Source organism: Rhinolophus ferrumequinum, chromosome 18, assembly GCF_004115265.2.
Source record: "Rhinolophus ferrumequinum isolate MPI-CBG mRhiFer1 chromosome 18, mRhiFer1_v1.p, whole genome shotgun sequence".
NCBI classification, from domain to species: domain Eukaryota; kingdom Metazoa; phylum Chordata; class Mammalia; order Chiroptera; family Rhinolophidae; genus Rhinolophus; species Rhinolophus ferrumequinum.
Genome location: NC_046301.1, coordinates 45,823,647 through 45,845,326, shown reverse-complemented (window position 1 = coordinate 45,845,326; position 21,680 = coordinate 45,823,647). Strand labels below are relative to the sequence as shown.

The window sequence follows — 21,680 nt, the reverse complement described above, 5'->3', positions numbered from 1 at the left end:
GAGGTTTCTTTGCTTACAAAATAAACATAGTAACTATTTCATAGGGCTAGTATGGGGGTGAAGCAGATTCACACGAGTCAAGTGCAATGCTTGGCCCGTGGATGCTCTACAAACGTGTGTGTGTGTGTGTGTGTGTGTGTGTGTGTGTGTGAGCAGTCAGAGGATGAGAGGTGGGTGTTGCCCTCGAGAAGCGTAGAGCACAGCTGGACTATGACGAGTCTTGGGCTGACACGCTGTTGGGTCTGTGGGCATTTCCCTGCCCTACTGCCGTCTCCTCTCACCTGCACCTTGAGACAGCCTCCCGATTTGTCTTTCCCCAAACTGTCCATCCTAACCATCTGGAGTGTCACAGTGGAAACACTCCCTGATGAGAAGACAACGTACGAAGTCCTGTAGGCCCCCGGCAGGCCCTGGTTTTGGCCTGCTGCTCCCATCTTGTCGCACCCCATTCTTTCCTTGCTGAGCACCACAATTGTAACCACTCGTCTCTTTTCTGTTGGTTGAATACACCCAGCTTTTCCCCACCTGCTGTTGCCTCTGCCTCTTGTTCTCTTAGCTCTTCATAAAGAGCACTCTTTCTCATCCTTCAGTTGTCACCTCAAATATCACCTCTACAAAGTGGCTTTCTCCGGTTACCCCAGGAAAAATCCATCGCCCCATTTCTCTCTGTTAGTCCAACCTGTTTATTCCCTTTGTAACGCTTGCTTTTAACCTGTAATAATCTCATTTTAAAATTGTGTATTGGGAATGTCTCCACTGGAATATAAGCTCTGTGCGAGCAAAGACTTTGCATCTATAGCTCCTGGGACAAAAATGAGGAAAACGAGGCACAGACTTCGAAAGGTTAGAGGACCTGGCCCTTGTCGTTCAACTGGCCAATGGGCATCGTGGAACCTAGACTCAAGTTCCATGAATCCACGTGGAAGCACACTGCTGGGTGAGGCTCAGAGATGCTAGGGACCCATCTTGGATAGTAACATGAGTTTCCAGGGTTGGGGGACAGAGAACGCTTGAAGGAGAAATTAAGGTCATGGCCTCTGGCCATAGCTTCATTTCCCTTGGGGGTTTTAGGTACAGGTGAGCTGCTTTGCTCACCTGGGGGAGCGAAGGAGAGAAGAGGGAGAAGGACGGTGGCCTCTGGTCCTCTGAGGGTGTTCTTAGCTCCCATCCTCTGCTCTCCACTCCCCAGGTCTTGACACACAGAGGCGCTTTGAAGTTTGAGATTTTCCCCAGATCCACTTGGAACTAAACCAATTACCTTTAAGTGTCTGGATGGGTTCCATTTTCAACTTGGAGAGAGCATCGCAGAAAAGTTGGCTGTGGTCCAGCCTAGTTCCCAAGCCCGAGTTTTTTCACTCACCCAGCCCTGCCGGACTTGTATGCCTATCCTCAGGAAGGATGGAAGAAGGGACACATTTTTATTCCTGGGAAATAATTCCCACTGGCCAGAAGTATGTACTCGGGGTGGAAATAAGCAACCATACGGATCTTGGAGACTGAAGCAGAGGAAAGGAAGCGGGAAGAAGGACTGGGGAGGGAAAGGGGAAGGAACCGTGGAAACTCACACTGAGTATGTTGTAGTCAACTTGCTCTGCATGACCTCCGACTGAATTCACAGAAGGGATCCAGCAAGAATTAGACTTCAGGTCTTAAGAGAAGAGAGGAAAGAGAAAAGCTGGGGGTGGGGAAAGGAGCCCTTAGCCTATAATTCTCAGAATGTGGCTCCAGGGAACTCAGGAGAATTTCCCCGAGACCCAGTGCCAGTCCCTTTTTCTCCCCTCACAAACGACTGTGGCTGCTACACCAGGACAGGCAATGACCTTGGGTCCTGGGAAGCCCTCAGCTTTGAGCTACTTCTACGCCCACTGCAATGGCCCTCCCCCATTCCATTCTGCACCCTCCTTCCCAAAGGAAACCAGGGCTGACGCCACAGAAACACCGGCCTCTGATCCTGCCTTTCTGGAATATGGAGATGGAGGCATGGAGGTGAAGAGGGGCGTGTCTAGACTCAGGAGGGTGAGAAAGAATGCCACTTATCCTCCCATCCCAAATCACGGGGAGGAGCAGCTCTGGCCTTGTCCACCCCAATCCAGACTCTGGCCCCGGGAGAGTGAGGCTGCATAGCCAGCCTGCCTCTCCCCCGAGGTCTGGAGATGTCACCACAGCCTCCAGCCACCACTCCTCCATTGCAGCCCCCGCTATTTCCCTTCCTGCTCCTGCCTTCTCTTTTTCCTTTGCCCTCCCCATCTCTCCTCTCCACACTCTCCCAGGGAGTGGTCCTGGCAGGGGGGTCAAATGGGCACCCACAGCCGTGCTGCAGGCATCTATCTCTACTCTGCCCAGCCCCCGCCAGCCGAGGAGGTGCGGCCACCCAGTGCTAGCCCGCGGGGACTCACAGAGCTCTGGGAAGCCATGCCTGCTCCATCCAGCAGCCTCCTCCAGCACACAGCGTGGGCTGTGCCGCCTACAACTGAGCCCACCCAATGGGATGTGTCCTTAGTAACTGTCACGCAATGTTGCCTTGCAGGCTGAGCCTTGATGATGTGTGTGTGTGTGTGTGTGTGTGTGTGGTTCATTTGATCATTTATTCAACAAATACAGAGAGTGCCCCAAAAATGTATACACATTTTAAGAAAGGAAAAAACTATTAAAATTGTAATACTCGATAGTACATACGAATAACAAAAGATGCATACAAGTCACGTTTGACTTCTGCAATTACAAGAGGTGCTCAAAGTGGTGACCATCAGTGTAATTTTAATACAGTTTTTTCCTTTCTTAAAATGTGTATACATTTTTTTGTCACCTCCTGTATTTATTCAGCATCTGACAAGGGCCAAGTATGCATAGTGCAGGGGGAGAGAGGGAAGAAGGAGAGTAGTAAGCTCATAGAATAAAAAACAAAAGTCAAAGAGATAGGGAAGAACAGGTGTGTGTGTGTCTGTGCGCACACATATCTGTGTGTGTCTATGGCCTGTGTGCGTACATGTGTGTCTGGGTGTGCACATGTCCCTGTGTGTGCATGTGTGTGTGCGTGTGTGTGCACGTGTGTGCATTTACTACTTTAGTGGCAATGCCCAGGGAAGGCTTCTGAGAAGATGGCATTCAGGAAGAGGCAGCCTGGTGCAGTATGTTTGATAGAATGGTCCCTCAGGGAGAACAGCAAGTGCGAAGGCCTGAGGGAGAGTGTGGTGTTTTAGAGCAGTGCTTCTCAAGTGGGGTGACTTGGCAAATCTGAGACCAGACATTTTTGACTGTTATGACTGGTATCTAGTAGATGGAGCACAGGACAACCCCTGTGACAAAGAGCCACGATGACAAAGAATTGTCTGACCCAAACTGTCAACAGCGCTGAGGTTGAGAAGCTTGCTTTTAGAGGAACCAATGAAACTATATTAAGAACCTCAGTTCTGCCATTGACTCAGTTTGACTTTGAGCAAGTGATTTAAGCTCTCCGTGCCTCAGTTTCCTCACTTGTAAAGTGGAGGCGACCACACCCGCCCTATCATAGGACTTCACTATGAACATGAAAGAAAGTGAGAGCTTAGCAAGTACTTGAAAAAAAATCACCAGTGCTGGTTATTGTTAGTACTATTTCTCATTATTCTCCAGGCCAGTTCTCTGAGATACTCAATTAATTATACAATAGACGGCTTATTGCAGGAGCGCCCCAGGCCTGCACACCCAGAACAGCCTGGCCGGCCACCAGTGCTGCTTCAGTGGTCTGAGTACTGCCACTTCCCCAAGACGCCCTGAAACAAGAAGAGACAGGGTGCCAGGCGTAACCCTCCCCCCTTTCATTGATGCAGAGCCTCTTGGCCTCTCTGGGCTGTTTCCAACCGTAACATGAGGGGCTGGGTCCAGTTCAGTTCTTCTTTGAGACCTCTTGAGAATGGAGTGGGAGCTATTGACCCCTCCTCCCCAAAATGTCCCTCCTTCAAGATTTGGCTATGATTTCCCGGGGTTCTTTGACCCCGAACGCCCCTTGGTTGACTCAGGTTAAAAAGATTAATATATCCTGCTCTGGGGGATCAAATGTGAGCTCGGGGGCTCCTGGGAGAAACAAATAATTTGGTCTTAGGTTATTGTCTTAACTAATGACTTCCCGGCTTCCTTTTGGGAACTGGGGAGTGAAACTAAAGAAATTATATCCCCTCAGTGCAGCCTTCCCTTCCCCCTCAGACTCCAGGGCCCTGCAGCCCTTCTTCCCAGGACTGGGACAGACTTCAGACCTCCTTCAAAGGGGATCTAAAGGTGAAAGGAGGGGCCAGGCAGTCAGGGGGCAGCCGGCCACCTAGACTGTGAGGAACACGGCTCCACGTGGGCATTTGACCAATGCTTGCCCTGGGTCCTGAGATGTTCTATTAGAGCTTTCTTCTTCGACTTAATTTTAATTGTAATCGATTTTTAAAATACTGAAATGCTCTAAAAATAACCTGCGTAACTCATGCAGAATTGACGATTGTTAAAAGGTTGTTATATTTGTTTTAGAAAGAACACCTCTAAGTTGAAATCCCCTTTTCCTATTCCTTTCCTCTTCCCCATCTCTCCACAGCGGGGTGTGTGTGAGGGGGGTTCCCTATCATGAATTTTGTGGGTACGTGTTTTGATCATTAAACATGTTTTGAACATACCACAATACTCAATGCGTTGCTTTGTTTTTCTCTTTATATAAGAGAAATCTTCTGCAAACTTGATTGTTTTATTCAACAGTTTGCATGGAGGACAGCCAGCTCTAGCTCTCTCTGCCTCCAGCACATGAGTAGCTTTTTAACGTTTTCTTTCCCACAGAAATGAGGTAAAAGTTCTTAGTCTATTGTCTGCCTCTTATGGGCTGAATGTCTATGTACCCCTATAATTCATGTGCTGAAGCCCTAACCCCAGTGGATGGTATCAGGAGGGGGGCCTGGGAAGTGATTGGGGGAGAGGAGCATGTGGATGGGGTCCTCAGGATGGCGTTAGTGCCCTTCTAAGGAGAGATCAGAGAGCCCCAGCACTCTCTCTCCATCGCTCTCTCCTTTTCTCTTCCTTCCTCTCCTTCTGTCTCTCCTCCCACCGTGGGAGGACACAGCAAGGAGGTGGCCATCCATCTATAAGCCAGGAAGAGAGGTCTCATCAGGGACCAAATCTGCCAGTGCCTTGATCCTGGATTTGCAGCCTCCAGAACTGTGAGAAGTAAATGTGTGTCATTTAAGCCCCCGTCTGTGGCATTGTTTTCTAGCAGCCCGAGCTGACTAAGACATTGCCCCCCCCCCCCGGCCCCTACCCGATACCATGGCAGAACATGCTGCCTGGGCTGTCAGGTCACCCTGTTTCTGCCACTGTCCCTATATTCTTCCCTTCTGCTTCTCTGTCCACATGGTGCTGACTACCTCAAAGTGAGCAGACCTGCCGTCCTTTGGGGACAGTTTTATAATGAAAAGATGCTTGGTGGGTGTGGGGACAGAGCCAGGAGTGCAGTTTCCAGGCTCTTGGCCTCACGTGGAAAGGTGCTGGCTCAGGTAGTAAATGGCCATCAACTGTGATTGGATGGCTGTCAGCTGTGGCTAGTTGGCCGTCAGCTGTAAATAGTGAGCCATTGGCCACTAATATAACTGCCGTGGCTACGCTAGCAGCAAATGGGGGCTAGCAAGAAGATGGTGGCTGAGCTAGCAAGCGCGGATTGCAGTTAGCAAGTGGGGTTGGTAGGTTGGCAGAGAAGCGGACGGCAGGTTGCAGATCGTGTGGATCCTGTTTCCTATGTCTCCAGCCCAGCCGCCAGAGAGAATATAGGGGTATGACTCCCCTATCTGTGGCTCCGTGGGTGTTCCTCTTTGGCTTCACCATGTCCTGCATTCTTATGTGGGGAGTGGGACTAGAGAACCCACCTGACATCCCGCGTGACACATGGCACAGCGAGCAGGGTTCGGTGCCGGCCAAAGCCCTCCGAAGGGCCGTGGAGCAGTTTGTGCATATGAACACTCGGTCTCAGGAAGACCAGAAGGAGCAGCTGCTGGAGAACTGGATCCCCGTGTAGGGGTGAGAAGACATGGATGGTTCCCCAACCAGCATAGACCAGAGAAAGTGAAGGTCGTTGCAGCCCTGTGGCCTGGGAAGTGCTTGCTGAGGCAGCCTGATTGTGGAACTTGTAGTCCCAGGAGGAAACGCTTGCTGAGTCCTCGGTGGGAGATGCGGGTGAGGTCAAGGTCGTCCCTCACCCCCATGTTGGGCAGGACTTGGAGCCCTCGCCCTGCCGAGAGGGCACACGTTGTGGGGCCGGTGCACAGCCCTGGCGAATGACTGTGGACTTTGGGGAATTGCCTTCCATCCCTGATTTGATGGACCGCTTGACTGTTTGCTTGGGAACGTACCACCATGCAGTGGAACCGGTGGATGTTTGCTTCCTGTATCTCGACCAGCCGCCATGAGAATATGTAAGCACCTTGGCTGTGAGCCACTATTGTTCCAGCATGGTGCCCTGAAAACCCTGGTTGTGCCCAGGAAGTCTGGTTGTGCCCAGAAAGACTGGCTGTGCCCAGGAAGACTGGCGGTATCCTGAGAAACCCTGGCTGTACCCAGGAAGTCTAGCTGTGCCCAGAAAGAGTGGTGGTGTCCTGAGAGGCCCTGGCTGTGCCCGGGGAGACTGGTGGTACCCTAAGAAGCCCAGGAAGTCTGGCTGTGCCTAGAAGGACTGGTGGTGCCCTGAGAAACCCTGGCTGTGTCCAGCATATTGCATTCACCTCCAGGCTCCTCGCACAGGGCCCCTTGCGGAAGATGCTTGTCGCGTAGATTGTGAGGCGAGACCCTGGAGGGATGGAATGCGGGGACACAGCCAGGAGTCTAGTTTCCAGGCTCTCGGCCTCACGTGGAAAGGTGCTGGCTCAGGTAGTAAATGGCCATCAACTGTGATCGGATGGCCATCAGCTGTGGCTAGTTGGCCATCAGCAGTAGCCAGTTACTAATATAACTGCTGTGGCTACGCTAGCAAACGATGGTGGCTGAGCTAGTAAGCGTGGATTGCAGTTAGCACGGCAGATTGCAGTTAGCAAGTGGGATTGGTTGGTTGGCAGAGAAGCGGATGGCAGGTTGCGGATCGTATGGCTCCTGCTTCCTGTGTCTCCAATTCCGCCACCAGTGAGACTATAGTGGTGTGACTCCCCTATCTATGGCTCCGTGGGTGTTCCTTTTTGGCCTCACCATATCCTGCATTCTTGTGTGGGGAGGGGGAGCTGAGATCCCGCATGACAGTGGGAGTCAGGAAAGCTCAGCTCTTCTTCTGGTTCTTTCCCCACCTCCCAGACTTGCTAGCCCCTCAGGCAACCCCCCTGAGGGCAAGGTCTGTGCCTGCACAGCTGTGGGTCCACAGGAGGGAGCCATCAGGCACCATTCAGCAGGCCCCTATATGGTCTTTGACATTGATGGATCTGTTTTGTCATCCGGCATAAGATTTAACCTTCCCGCATCTCTATTTCCTTACGTGTCAGATAAGCACAGCTGATACCGGTCTTACATTGCTTGCATTCACTGGATTAAATGAAATCATATGCATGAAAATGCTTGACCACAGTAAGAAGAATGGTATACACTGGATAAATTTACACTAAAGTGCTTGTGAAATTATAAAGCAGTGTGGAAAGATGCTCAATCTAGATCGTCCTGTCTTGAAGTTAGAGGAGCAGGTCTTTAGGGAAGGATTACAGTCCCCACCCCCATCTCCCTGGGGGAGCAGGGCTAGGGCCAGACCTGCTTCTCTGCCTCAAGAAGGGCGGCGGTGGAGCGGGGGGGTGGGGGGGGCTTGCAGAGTGTGAGAACAGGCCTGTAGTATCTGCCAGCTGGGGCTGGAGGGGCTCTGGGTGGCCCCCAGCCAACTCCCCAGCAGAGGTCTCTCTCTTGGGTTAAATGGGGCACGTGCCCAGGGTTACTTGACTCCCCTTTCAAGCTGATTCTCCCCCTGACAATCTGTCCCTCCCCCAGCACACTGTCTGGCTCAGCTTATCTGGAATTCCAGTGTTTGTATTTCTGTCCTTGACCTCTCCTGCCATTTGCTGCTCTGGATGAGGGTCGGGCAGGGGCCAGGGCTGGGGCAGGGGTGTGAGCCTGGGAGCTGGTTAATCATCGCAGCCTAGTCTGCAAACCTCCCAATGCTTGCTTTGCTGATGCCTAGAAGGTTCCATGTGCAAAGCTCAATACTATTCTCTGAGAGAATGGATGAATGAAAAAGAGGTGGATGGAGCAGGAAGGGGGCAGCGCAGGAGAGCCCGAGAGGGGTAAGCGGGAACAGGTGCCAGTGGGTTGGGAGCAGGGGCCCACGCAGCTCTCAATTAAGTGCCCTTGGGTTCTGTGGAAAGGCAGAAAGTGAAAGGGAAATCACTGGCAGGCTGAGTCATCCCATCGGGTGAACAATCGGAAGCAATTCTGCTTCCCACTGCTGGGAGGAGTCAAAAGCCGTGCTGCCTGGCAGCCTTTTGTGTGCAGGTCTCAGCGGTCAGCTGCTGGCTCCGCCTTCCTCATCTCAGTGGGCAGTTCATGTCTTAACAGCCCTGATTGACAGTTCTCCTCAGGAACATGATTACCCACCAACCCCAACCTGTCCTTCTCCCTTCTAAAATTAAGTCACCATTACATGTAAAGCTCATGCAAATTTAACCCCCGCTGCTATAAGTACAGCAGCTGCTCCCACGTGAGATGGCAGAAGGTGAGCCTTATCCAAGTCCATGACTTGGGCACCATGGGGCACCACGGGAGCTGGGTCCACGGGAGCTGGGCAGCTGTGAAGGGTGCCATGTCCCCCGCCCCCAACCCCGTTACCCTCTAAAGAATGGTGATTCAGGTCTTCAATGGGAGGCGGGGTAAGATGTCCAGAGCAGCACTAGGGGGTCTGGCTGGACTCCTTCCCATCTCACCTGGTCAGAGTGAGGAGCCCAGCACCAGTTAGGACTTTGGAGGCCAGAATGCAGGGAACAGATGGCCCCCTTGCCTGCCAAACCCTCACCACCCTAGAATATAGGCTGAGTGGGCACCTCCTCGAAGGGTGAATCCTAGATAGGGATTGAAGCATAAGTTTTACCTGTTTACCATCTTTGTGGCTGTCTAAAGCATTCTGAAGCCAGGTTCGGGTTTTGTAGGAAAGAATCTGGTTTAATCAGCAATATGGACCACGGACTTGGGGAAGGGGAGTGACGACACACAGTAACATGACAGCCCAGCATCTTGAATTGGTTTGGGAGGTGTCTCAACTTCCCTTCAGGGTCTCTGACTCTGTGGAATGCCTTTGTGGCTCCATCTCTTTAACATCTGACCTTCCTTCACCTGTCCCCATCTCCACACTGGGGTCCTCTTCACTGGAGAGACCAGGTTCCTTGGTCAGAGGAAAATACAACAGGTGTGGTACCTCACTGTCCATTTCATCCCAGGAGCAGAGAGCCTCTCACTAATGCTGTGCCCACATCGAAGAGTAACAGGGCTCTAAGGCCACTTCGGTGGCATCACAGGGACACCCACCTATGTGTGAGGCCCATCCTAAGACAGGCCGGCGCCCGGGACAATTAGTAGGATGAGAAGCAAGGTGACCCTAGATCGTAGGTGGGACAATGGAATGGAGAGAAGCTTTTAAAGCTCAGAATGCCGCTTCAGTGCTCCATGATAAGAGGCCACGGAGGCCCAAAGAGGTTGGGTGACTTGTCCAAGGGCACCTAGCAAAGCAGGAGCAGAGCTGGAGCTAGGAGCCTGGCCGCCTGTCCCCCTCGCCAGCGTTCTTCCCACTTCTGTCTTTCTTCAGTAAGAGAGAAGGAAGGGCTGGAGTGGATATATCACTGTATGCTGAGAGGTACTGCTTTAAAAATACCCAGATCAAAGGAGCCAGACCAAAGATGAAATCAAGTTTCCACCTCACATCCCAGCAATCTGAGCCTTCACGTGTCATCACCAGCCATGAACAGTGCTTGTCCTAAAGAGTGTCCCTTCATGCCGCACCTCTCCTCTGAACCTGGGAAGTACAGGCTGGCTTTGATACCGGCCGAGTATATCCAGGATGTGTGAGTGTGAGTGTTGTGGGGCGAGGGTACCTGGCAGCTTTCGGAACTCAGGAAGGGACCGGAGCTGGACAAGCGCTGGCAGAGGGCAAAGCTCAGACTCTTGACTCTGCACGCTGGAAATGACCTAGAGTGACTTGAGGTTTAACCTGGCCCCTTAGGGAGGGTGGCTTTTGGTGTCTGGAGCTCATGCACACTTGAGTGTGTTTTATATGCTCAAAGGCATGGTCTGTGATCTGCTGAGATTTGTGTGCACAACACGGGATCCTGTGACTGTTCCTGATGTGTCTCTACATGTCCTGAGTTAATCTTCTCTTGGTGTGTCTGCTTGGGGAATTTTGACTCCTATGTCACCTCTGCCCCGATTTCTCAACCTCCCCCCTTCCTCCTTCCGGGCATGCTCCTGTCAGGGAACTAGAAGCCTCACTTCCAGCAAAGCAGCCTCTGGTGGGCATCAAAGAACCCTGCTACCCTGCTGGAGCCTGCTGTCCCCACCGCTGCCCCTCACTGACAGTGAGATAATTACTGCAAAGCCCAGGGATCCCCGAGGGTCGGCCCATGGCTGTCCACGAAGTCCCTCTTTGTGGTCCCCTTCAGCTCTGTGAGACTTTAACTGGCAGGGGTTACCATCGGGCAGGACCCGAGGTACATAAAGGGGCCGTGAAGCAGCACATGGAGATGCAGCGACTCGCAGGTCACTCCAACCTCACTCCTGCCCCTCCTTGCACTTCATACTCCCGTGATGCTGAATGGCTCATGGTTCCCCAAATTGCCTGTCAGTGCTTTTCCACATGCTCTGCCCTCTGCCAGCAAGGACCTCCCTGACCTTGGCTGCTCCGCAGGGAAAGGTGGACATGCACCTCTCCTGTCTCAACGGTGTCTGAAGGAAGCAATGCTAGTCCTAAATTGGCCTGGTGGGAAATCAAATCCAAGGCCACAGATGTCCATCCTCTGCACGTTGCTGGGGAGGTGGGCTGGGCACACGGCATGGCAGCTGGAGATCTCGGAGCAGAAGCTGAGATCTGGGCAGAAGGAGGGACCGCCACCTGGGGGATCTTAAAGACCCCTCAGCAGCAGCTCCTGTGCTGTGTCCTCTTAACACTGTTTCGAGCTGGCCGAGCACATCGGGGCACCTAATCCCTCAGTGCCTGTGTGGACAACCACCCTATCTACATTATCCGATTCCTACGAGGGTTACACGAACAAGGCAAGTTGCCCAGCTCATCGTAAGCACTCAATAATCGTTCGCTCTAAACCCTATTCACCCGCTAAGACCCACCTCAAATACTGCCCGCTCTGTGGAGCTCCTCACACGAATTCCAGGCACGTCAGCCTCTACATCCTGTTTGGAAATGGTTCTCAAAGTATGGCCCCCAGACCAGCAGCAGCAGTGTCCCCAGGGACCTTGTCAGAAATGCACATTCTCCGACCCACCCCCACCCAGATCGCTGGGGCCCCACAATCTGTGTTTTAATGGTCCTCCAGAGGATTCCGATGCAGGATAAAGCTTGAGAACCATTGTTCTGGTGTTTTCTTTGTATTCTATCATTGTACTGATCACAGCCTGACTTGAATTATCATAAGATCCTTGTCTTATATTCTGAGGAAATGCTGGGTAAGTCCTTGTGAATTTGAGTTTGATGAGCATTTTAATTCTATTTCATCTTAATAATTCCCAGCCTTGCAGGTCCCCCACCCTCATCCGCTCCTTCCAACCCACCCAGGGCCTTAGGAAAAAAGCTTACCCTCCCTCCATAAGAGAAGATCTCCTCCCTGTCTCCCTCCCTTCCATTTCCCCAAGTAGCCACTCAGGGCTCACGAAATTGACAGCGAGTGTGGAGAAAGGGTACACGGCACTTCTGGAGTGTCAGCAAACTCCATATACTGAAGAGCTTGAATCAGAGGTATACGATATTGTCCGTGCCACAATAATGTTTCCAAAGAATTCTGAAGGGGCTGAGCTGCAGGGGCTGAATTCTGAAGGGGCTGAGCTGTCCTCTCAAAATGTAAAAAACCAGGGCTAAGGAGTGTGGCCCTAACCCCCGTGCTCACAGATTCCTTCCAGGAGCTCCCAATCAGCCTGCTTATTGTAACCCATCACATTATAGCCAGGTGGAAAAGAGCTGAGGGCACAAGGATTCCCTTTAAAATCTTCCCAGCTCCACTGTACTGGCTACAGGGCTCGCTCCCTAGGTCCCGTGGGCAGTGTAACAGGAAAATGGGGTGACGGTGGCCAAAGACGTATGTGCAGTATAAATATGTATTTAGCCGAGCTGCTAGCCAGACTCGGTTCTCTCTGTGTCCAACAAAATGACTGATTTGCAAACATAAGCTTTCCGAGGAACGGAAGCTTTGAATACAGCACAGGCTGTCAGTAGGGTGACCATGTCATTTGGACACGATTACGAGTGAATGAGGGCATTGGTGTTACTTACAGCAGGACAGCAGACATAAACTCGGATGGGAGGTCCCCTTACGTACCAGCCGTATCTCATCCCATGAGGACCAGGCCACGGGGGATTTCAGGGAGGGAGGCTTGGCATCTCTTGGCCTCCTGCCCCCTCCCCCCAGCCACTTAGTGTTCAGGTGACTACAAGGGACAAGGAAAGGGAAGCAACTAGGAGCTAGTGAGTGCCAGCGACATGGGCCTCTTACCAGGTGCTCTGTCTACAGTGATACATAGGGTGCTGTGGCACCTTATACTTCAAGCCCCTTCCCACTGGGTCCTTATCTCATCTGTCCTTGCCACAACCCTGGACAGGTGTTATAAGCAGAGCTCCAGGGTCACAGCTAGAAGATTCTGATTCTAGCACCCAGGATTCCTGGCTCCTAGGCCAGAGCTCACCCACTGCCCACACAGCCCCGTCGTGGAGCAAGCAAGGTGAGAGCAGGACTGGAAGGGCAGACACAGCTACATGTCACCTGCCAGGACATGTGTCAGCAGTGCTTTCACAGGTAGAGAGATCTGGAAGCACCTGCCCCTTTGTTCAACGTTTACAAGTATCTGGTTTAGCACTTACTACCTGCACTCACTATCAGGGCCCATAGATACAGCAGTGAGCAGAACAGAGCCTGCCCTCATCAGCCTGTCAGAGACTGACAAACCTAACTTGATGCGGGGCCCTGTACAACCTAACCCCTACCTCTCTTCTCACCTCACCTGCCACTATCACAAGCTGCACCGACTCAGTGTGCTTGCCAACTGGTCCAGGACACAGGATCGTTGACACTCAGTGTTGCATCTGACATATAGAGTAACCTCCTTGCCAGCAGCCCTGACCACTCTCCAGGGCCCATCAAGTCCGTTCCCTTCTCCTCCCATCTGAGGCACAGTCCCCCACCCTCTCCCAGATCCAGCCTTTCCGGTTTCTCCTGCTCATTGCTGAGTAGTGCGTTTGTGACCTAGATAGTAAACTCTTTCTGAGCCCAGATTCTGATGGGCATAGCAAAGACTCAAGATCTCCTGGGAAGCCTAGGCTCTTCCTGCTGCCTTTTGTATGTCTCGTGTCTCTTTAGTCTTCTCCACTCTGTAAGCCTGCACCGCCTCTGCACCTGACGCTGTGTAGGCAACTTCATCTGTACAATACAGAGATACCTGGGAGCACTGGCGAGAATGCCCTCAAAGCTTCAATGTGGTTGTAGTGCTTCCAGCCTCTTTGTGCCTCTGACAACGGTATGCTCTCACATCCGGCATAGATACTTCCAGCCTCCCAGCCTTGCTGTGATTCCATCACCTCCAACCTTCTCAGGGGTCTTGCTCCAAGAATTGTGTTCTCTTCCTTCCTTCTGCTTTCTCTTATTCTTTCCCATGAGCGCTTAAACATGCACAAGTCTGCCAATTCAAAAGTAACACACTAGGGGTGGCTGGATGGCTCAGCTGGTTAGAGCGTGAGCTCTGAACAACAAGATTGCTGGTTCAATTCCCACATGGGATGGTGGGCTGCGCCCCCTGCAACTAAAGATTGAAAACGGCAACGGGGCTTGGAGCTGAGCTGTGCCCTCCACAACTAGATTGAAGGACAATGACTTGGCACTGATGGGCCCTGGAGAAACACACTGTTCCCCAATATTCCACCCCCCAAAAAAAAAATTTAAAAAAAAAAGAAAAAAAAAAAGGAACGCACTAGTTCCTGGACTCCATATTTCCCTCCAGGAACCACCATTTTCCCTCCTGTTCACAGCCACACTTCTTGAGAGAGAAGCTGTACTCACTATTGCCACTTGTTTATTTCCCACTTTGTCCTCAGTCCACAAAAGCCTGGCGTCTGTCCCTACCAACCCACTAGAACTTGCTCTCCAGGGATGTTGCTAAATCTGACCAAAACTTTCCAATAGTTATCAAACTTGACCTCTTAGTCGTTCCATATTTTTTTTCCATTCCATCCTTTTTAAGACACTCTTTCCTTGGCTTACATGCTACTATATCTCTTGGTTTACTCCTATCCCCTTGGCCTGTTCTCCCGTCGCTTTTGCCTCTTTCATCTGGGAATGTTGGTTCTCTACAGGGTTCCATCCTGGGCCTTGTCCTCTGTTCCTGGCTTCAGCTCTATCCACATAGTATTGAGTTTCGGATCTGTGTCTGTAGCCTGAACCTCTCTCCTGAGCTCCTGACCTGAACACCCGACTGCCTGCTGGCCCTCTTCCCTTGGATGGTCCACCACATCTCACACTCTAGATGTCTAACATGGAATTTGCCAGTTTTTCTTCCCTGCCATCAGCCATCTTCCCCCAACATGTCCCTCCTGGCTCCTAGTCTTGGAGAATGGCACAACTAAGCCAGAAATCTGACTCCAAGAAACCTGACCAAGCCAGGAACTTTTGATTCCTTCCTCTCCCTCAGACCTAAAGCTGAACAATCACTAAGTCCTGTCATATTATTGATTTTCCTCAAAACCATCATTTCCCTCCACTTCTACCACTGCTGTCTTAGTCTACGTTTCTGTCATATTTCCCTCGGGATATTAATAGGCCTGATATATTTGCCCTTTTCCAAGCTCTCCCAAGGATTCCCAATTGCCCGAAGAATAAAGTCCCCATTTCCTGACAGGGCAGAGAAGGCCTTGCTGATTACAATTTGTTCATCTTTTCGTCGTCCTGTTGTATGGCCCACTGCGTCCCATCCGTTCTCACTGACTCCAGTTCAGTAGATTTGCAGTCCCCTCCCGCTGGCCCTCTCCCAAGTTTGCCCAGTCTGCTCCCTATGCCTATGTCCCTGGGACCCTGCCGAGACAGGGCTTCCTCTGTGAGGCCTCCTGATATGTCTTCAGTGCCCCCTCTGCTTGTTCTTATGACAGCATTAGTCACACCGTAGCACAGGTCCTCTTTATTTATATCGATTCCTCAACAAATAGGACTGTGTTTTATTCAACAGGGCATCCCTAACTTCTAGTATAGTACGTGGCCCAGAACTCATTAAATGTTTGTGAGATGAATGGGTAAGTGTGTGTTTAAAAATAATATTCCATTTTGTGGTGCATGGGTTCCATGAGCAGCACCCTTTCCAAGCTCAACACCATAAAACACGACACAGCGGGTGTTTATAGACTTTGTCAGCCCTACCTTCCACCCCAGCAGGCTCCTAGGACTGCACTAGGTAGGCTGGAGCACAGCTGTGACAACCCCTGCCCCACCACGCTCCAGAGAAGCCTTCTCTTTGTGGCGTTTGTGCCTCAGTAGCACCCTAGTCTGAGTGTCTCGTCCCGGGCTGGGGGTGTTGGGGTTTGTAGGCCTGTGTTAGTACTTCTTCGTGCCACAGGAGCACAGCTGAATGACTTGGCCTGCTGGGGCATACGTGTGTACACTGGATTCAACATCCCCATTGGCCTTGGGGTTTTCGAAGTCATCTACACTCTGAGCTCCATTTTGTGGAAAGAATCTGAGACTCATAGAGTAATCAGCGGTCCCGATTCATCTGGGACTGTGCAAATTCCTGGGATGGGAGCCTTCAGGACTAAAACAGGGAAAGTCTCAAGAAAACTGGGATGAGTTGGTGGCCTTATCCAGTCAGAAGTTAGGATCAGTACAAGAGAAGATTGAATTAGTCCTAGTGACATCCTGACCTGACCCTTAGCCCCTCACTGTGTGGCTCTCTGGGGTGCTGTGATAGCAAACGAAGTTAGAGCAGGGGTGTGTGTGTGTGTGTGGGGGGGTGGTTACCTTTCAGAGATATGATCTTGGGCTCACGGAGGGAAGTGTCCGTAGGGGGCAGAGAATGTGTGTGGAAGGGACGGGTGACTCATTAAGTCGGGGGTAAAAAGAAAAGGAAGAATTGAGCATATCGGTTAGCCCATCCCCACCCCTCTCTGACCCAAAAGTGTTCCTGAAGACCCCAGAGAGAAAGGAGAGCAGGGAGTGGGGGCAGATCTAAGAGGATTTGGGAGGGGCCCTTCCCAAAGGGTGAAGGGAAATCTGGGGGCGGGGGGAGGAGAAGGGAGAAGAGAGGAGGAGGAAAGAAGATAGAAAGTGCAGGTTGGTTCCATCTGGGACACTGATGGGAAGGACCTTCATTGTGATGTAAATGAAGTGACTGGGAAAAGAGCGGGAGCCAAGTGAGGAAGGGTGAGGGAGCCCTGCAGAAACAGCAGTGGCGATGAATGCAGAGATTATATCATAGCTGCTGGTGATGGAGATCTGATTTCTTTTGTGCAGATGTCACATGCTGGGTGAGCCGTGATTAACTAAATGAAGTCAGGGCTTAGTAGCAAGGAGGTGTGTGGCTGAGTGCATTTTAGCATGGTGGAGGAAATCACGTAGCCTGCAGAAATGAAGGCAGCTTTCGGGGACTGGGACACAACTTACTAAAGAAAAACATCTGTAAAGCTAGTAGCCATCTACGCCCTCCCCCATCACCACCATCACCACAAATAAAATAAAATAAAATAAATAAAAGTGTGAGAGGCCTGTAGGTTATCAGGAGATCAGATAATCCTGGGATACATTTGTTTTACTCATTTTAAGACACAATGGCTTGAAGAGTGGATAGCTGTTACAGGCGTCCCCAGTATTGGACATCAGAAGTGAAGGGAAGTATAAAAGGCTGGTATTAATTCTAACAGGACAAAACCAAGAAAAGCATGGTTAAGAATTGGGCTTTTTAACTGGAGATTTTCACTCTGGAGATCACTCCAGAAAATCCAGCAACCTTAGGCGGGCAGACTGTCTTAAAATCACCCTTTCCTCTGCTTCTACCTACCACAGAGCCAAGAATCTCCTGTAAGATTCAAAATAACAGGATTTTTCAGCAATCTGGAAATTTCCCAGAGGGGCTATCTGTGTCTGTTGCCAGTTCTGGCTCGGTGCAGTCTGGGAATTCTGGGACTGGAGGGAAGGTGGCAGTAGGACAACATGTGTGGGAGCCCCCCATGCAACCAGGAGTGTCCCAGTGTCCTTAGGGAAGATGTGTGGAAACAGCTCCTTCATTTGGGAGTCCCTTGGCTTGTCTCATGGAGCACAGTGCCTGGCACACAGTTGGACCTCGAAAAATATTCAGTGACAAATGAATGGATGAAGAACCAATGAATTTCCTGCCTTTGGGCTCTCCTAGCTCAAACAGATCTGCCACGTGGCAGCACTAGAAATTACGTTTCTGAAACATAGACCTGATCACTTTTGGTTGAGGTCCGTTAGGCCTCTCCCCTTTGGAATAAATGTCCTAACGAATTTCCTTGCTCAGAGACCTGCGGTCCCAGAGCATTCATGACCTATGTGACCTGGATCCCAGCCCCCCTTTCCAGTTCTGTTCCATCCTTCCCCCTCTACGGGTTCCTCACCATTTCTCCCAATACCACTCCACGTATACGACTCTCACAGCCTTGCTCAGGCTGGTGGCTCAACCTGGAATCTATTTCACAACTTGCCCCTGTGACCCCAGCCTTCAGCCCGCGATAACCCACTCTCTTCAAGGTCCCACTCAAATACCATACCACTTCCTCCATGAAGGCTTCCTGTGTCTCCCTTGCTTCTTTATCTGTCATTTTACAACAGGGCCTGAAGCTATCGCAGCACTGAGTTCATCTTCTCTCCTGAGTCACTTGTTCTTTATCTCTCACCCTGCACTAGTCCTCGGGCTTCTTGAAGACTAACCTTGTTTTATTTGTCTCCACAAACACAGCTAAACGCATCTTAAAAGGAGGAGTGTGGGGAAGCCAGAGAGGCTCAAAGAGGGTGGAAGAAGAAACGTGAGTGAATTGGGGTTAGGAAAATAAAAAATGGCAGACACCTAGCCATTTGCCTCAGAAATCGCTGTATTCTGCATAAATTTCCTTTTCCCATTCAGCTTCCATCCCAAGAAGTAGAATTGCTACTGAAAGAGGGGAGATGAAGGAGCCTCATTCCCTTAGGTATCCCCCCTCTCCAGATTTCCCTCCTTTCTCAGTTCTTTCTCCCGAAGAATTGGCTTGGATCTTCTGAGAGCTTCTCACATGAGGGGGTGCCTCCCTCCCACCTGAATCTGCCCAGGCACAGTGCTAATTGGAGGGGTTTTGCTCCCTCTGCAGCCTTGCTGTGTCAGATGTGCAAGTTCCCTCTCATTTTCTGGATGTGGGTCCTGTTGGGCTGGCACCCTTCCTCGGGAGTCTAATTGTCATTCAGACCTCATGAAAGACCTCTTACAACTCGCTCATTCACTGTATCTCATTGTCCCTATCCATTCATTGACATTCATTGGGGTAATTCCTCCCGTGCCACATGCACGGAGGCGCGTGTGCGTGTGTTCAAACCCCATTAGCAGGGAGGCCATTTGAAATAAAGGGCGGCACTGCCTGAAGGTGGATCTGCCCTCACCTGCTCATAGTTGGGGCGTCTACTGTGCTAATGTTATTTCAAGAAGCACCAGGAGAACTGGGGCCTCTGCAGAGCAAGCAGGGAGGAAGGGGTGGGGGCGGCCCGCCAGCTCCCTTCTCTAAACACTGTCAGCTACATCACTCCAGACATTTCACTGCTTTCCCTTTTCGTGCCTCCCAGAACCAGCTAGTTCTGGAGACCCAATCTCTGCCTTTCCCTCAGCCACTAGCCTGGCATTCAGGGCTCTCTCCAGCAGCCAGCTCTCAAGGACCTTCCAGGCTTATCTGCTGCCACCTCCCTACACTGAGTCCTTCCCCACCATCCAGATCTGCAGCTCATACTTTGCTTACATCTTCTCTGAATCATTGCTGAGGGGCCAGGCGGGTGCGATGGCAGAACGGTTGTCCTCTCTCAGCAATTCAGCAGAAATGATGTCTTTGAACATTTTTTAAGATATTGGTTAGCACGATGGTTGTTAGGGCCATGAAGGAAGTCATTAGAGGAAGCCAGACCGTGAAGTAGGAGATACAAAAGAAGAGAGTCAGTGGTCTAGTCTATCACCCACCTGCCAAACTAGAGCCCGGCCACCCCCCTCCCCAGCCTGGCCTCAGAATCACACACATTCTCCCTCATGTCAGGATCCCAATTCTCTCGAGTACTGAGGTCCCACTACATGCCTCCCAAGACCTACTCTAGTCCTGTCCTCCCATGATGGTGACATCCCTGACCTCCCCCGGGGCCCACAGTCCTGATGCCCATAGTCTTCTGGGCAATACCCTCAACTGGCACATACCAGGCCCCTGCCTGTGCACATACTGTAACCACTTGGGTGAGACCGTAAACTTCTGGAGGGAAGAGGCAGGGCTCATACCTCAGTAACCCACCAGAGCCCTGGTGGGAAAGGTCTGCACCTGAGCAGCTGCTCCCTGAGCTCACTGGCTTCTGGTCAGCGGGTACAGATGGTTGTTTGCTTGCAGAGTGAGAAACAATGACGTTTGTTCTCTCCCAGGACAGATGGGACCTGGTGGGCAGTTGCTCTTGACCACAGCATTTTGTAACCAAAGAAGCACAGGCTTTTGGGTGAGACAGATGCAGACTGCACATAGCTTGGCCACTGCCCAGCTGTGAGGCCTCAGGGAAGCTGCTTCGCTTTGAAATCCAGTGTTTCTTTGTGCATTTATAAATTGCAATCGGGTGTCTCAGCCTTGGCATATTGACAAGTTGGACTAGATTATTCTCTGTTGTAAGGGGCTGTCCTGAATATTGTAGGAAGTTTAGCAGCATCCCTGGCCTCTGTATACTAGATGCCAATCACACTCACCCTCAGCCCCCTTCCCTGCCCAGTTGTGACAATTAGAAGTGTCTTTGGCATTGTCAAATATTCTCTGGGAGAGGGGACAATGTCTTTCTCAGTAGAAAAGCACTAACATGTACACACCAGGGTTGTTCTATAGATGACGTGACAGCATGTGTAAAGTGCCTGACTCATAGACTAGGGGCTCAATGAATGGTAGACTGACTGGGTATTTTCAATAGAATGTCACAGTCTCCCTTTCATCCTCACCTGCCATGGAGTGTCCCTGGACCTCAGAAGTGGGTGGAGTGGGGACAGCTCTGGAGGAGAGCTCAGGAGGTATCTGAGCCCAATGTTCTCTCCAGTGGCTTCCCTGGTCTCAAAGGAGATGTCTCATGGATGCTCAGGTGTGTCTCAGAAATGTCTCATGGGAAAGGGGTAGTGTAGCTGGAGGCCCAGAAAGTTCCCACAAAGAGTCTTTTCCAAGCAGGCAGCCAGTTTTCTGCTTCAATCCCTCCTCCCCACTAGAAAGGGATAGATGGCCCTTTCTAGACAAGGGACGATGACTTACGTAGAACAGCAGTTAGTACCAGCAAGGGGATAGTGTGGAAGACACTGGAGAGATGCTAACTTGGCTGCGGCTCAGGAAAGAAGGACTCTGAGGATGCTGGCTGTCACTGGAGACCCCAGAGGACAGACTGCCTGCCCACCTTACCCTCAGCGCATCTGGCCTTCGCAGCAGCCACGACATGCCTGCCCAGCTCCAGGCCTCTCCCTGGGGGCTGGAAGACAGAGGAAGGAGAGAGGACTCTAGAGGTGGTACTTCCTTCAGGGCTGGAGTCCATGGAAGTCTTCCAACTCCAAACCTGGGTGGTGTGAGACGCAAAACTAACTCAATACAGGGAATCTCAGTGTTGCGCAAGCTACAGACAGCCCACCTCCTCTGGTTGTTTATTTCTTCTCTTCTGTTTTTCTTTTTAAATGGTGGAGTAGAAATGACAATGCACTAGGGGCTTTAACTTGTTCCTCTGGACCATTGATGAGTTGTGTGGTCTTGAGTGAGTCATTCTTTCCTTGGCTCACCTTCGTCATCTCTCTGGGGCAGCACTGAAACTGCTCTCTCCAATAGAGACACTTTGAGAGGTTCTGGTGCAATCAGTGATCAAACGTGCTTTGAGAAGAGAGAAAGGATTGTTGGTGTACGCCACTGCCAACTTCAGCCTCATGCTGAGGGAGCTCAGGCTGCAGCAGAGCTATTTAAAAGGGAGTCACCAGATGAAAGGCCTTAGCTAACAGGATGAACACAGGCCAAAGGGGGCCAGCTGTGGGAGGCCCAAGGAGAGTCTCCCTCTGAAGATGAATGAAGAGGTCAGTGTGTCACAGGAGCTGGGAGCCCCCAGTTCTCGGCTGGGAGCACACACACCCAGGTCCAACAGAGCAGAGGAGAGAGAAAGTTTATTGTTTGTTTTGGTTTTAGTTTTAATCATGAAATTAGCTGAGAAAGGGTAAAAGACAGGCAAGGTTTCACTTTTTTTGGAAGGGGAAGTTGAGATCCAAAAGGCCCAAAGGCACATTCTTCACTTGTATATGTTGCA

At 51.2% G+C, this 21,680-nt stretch overlaps 1 protein-coding gene across 2 annotated transcripts in view; it reads right to left on the bottom strand.

The window, feature by feature from the left end:
• The window catches only part of LZTS1 (leucine zipper tumor suppressor 1), a 46,578-nt gene that overhangs the window by 8,352 nt on the left and 16,546 nt on the right, over positions 1-21,680 (bottom strand). The window contains exon 1 of one of the 2 annotated variants that reach the window (XM_033135297.1): positions 19,142-19,213. The exons of the other annotated variant lie outside the window; for it this stretch is intronic. The gene's annotated coding sequence lies outside the window, so the exon portion shown is untranslated. Of the gene's footprint in view, positions 1-19,141; positions 19,214-21,680 lie in introns of those variants that run through there. 2 annotated transcript variants of the gene reach the window in all.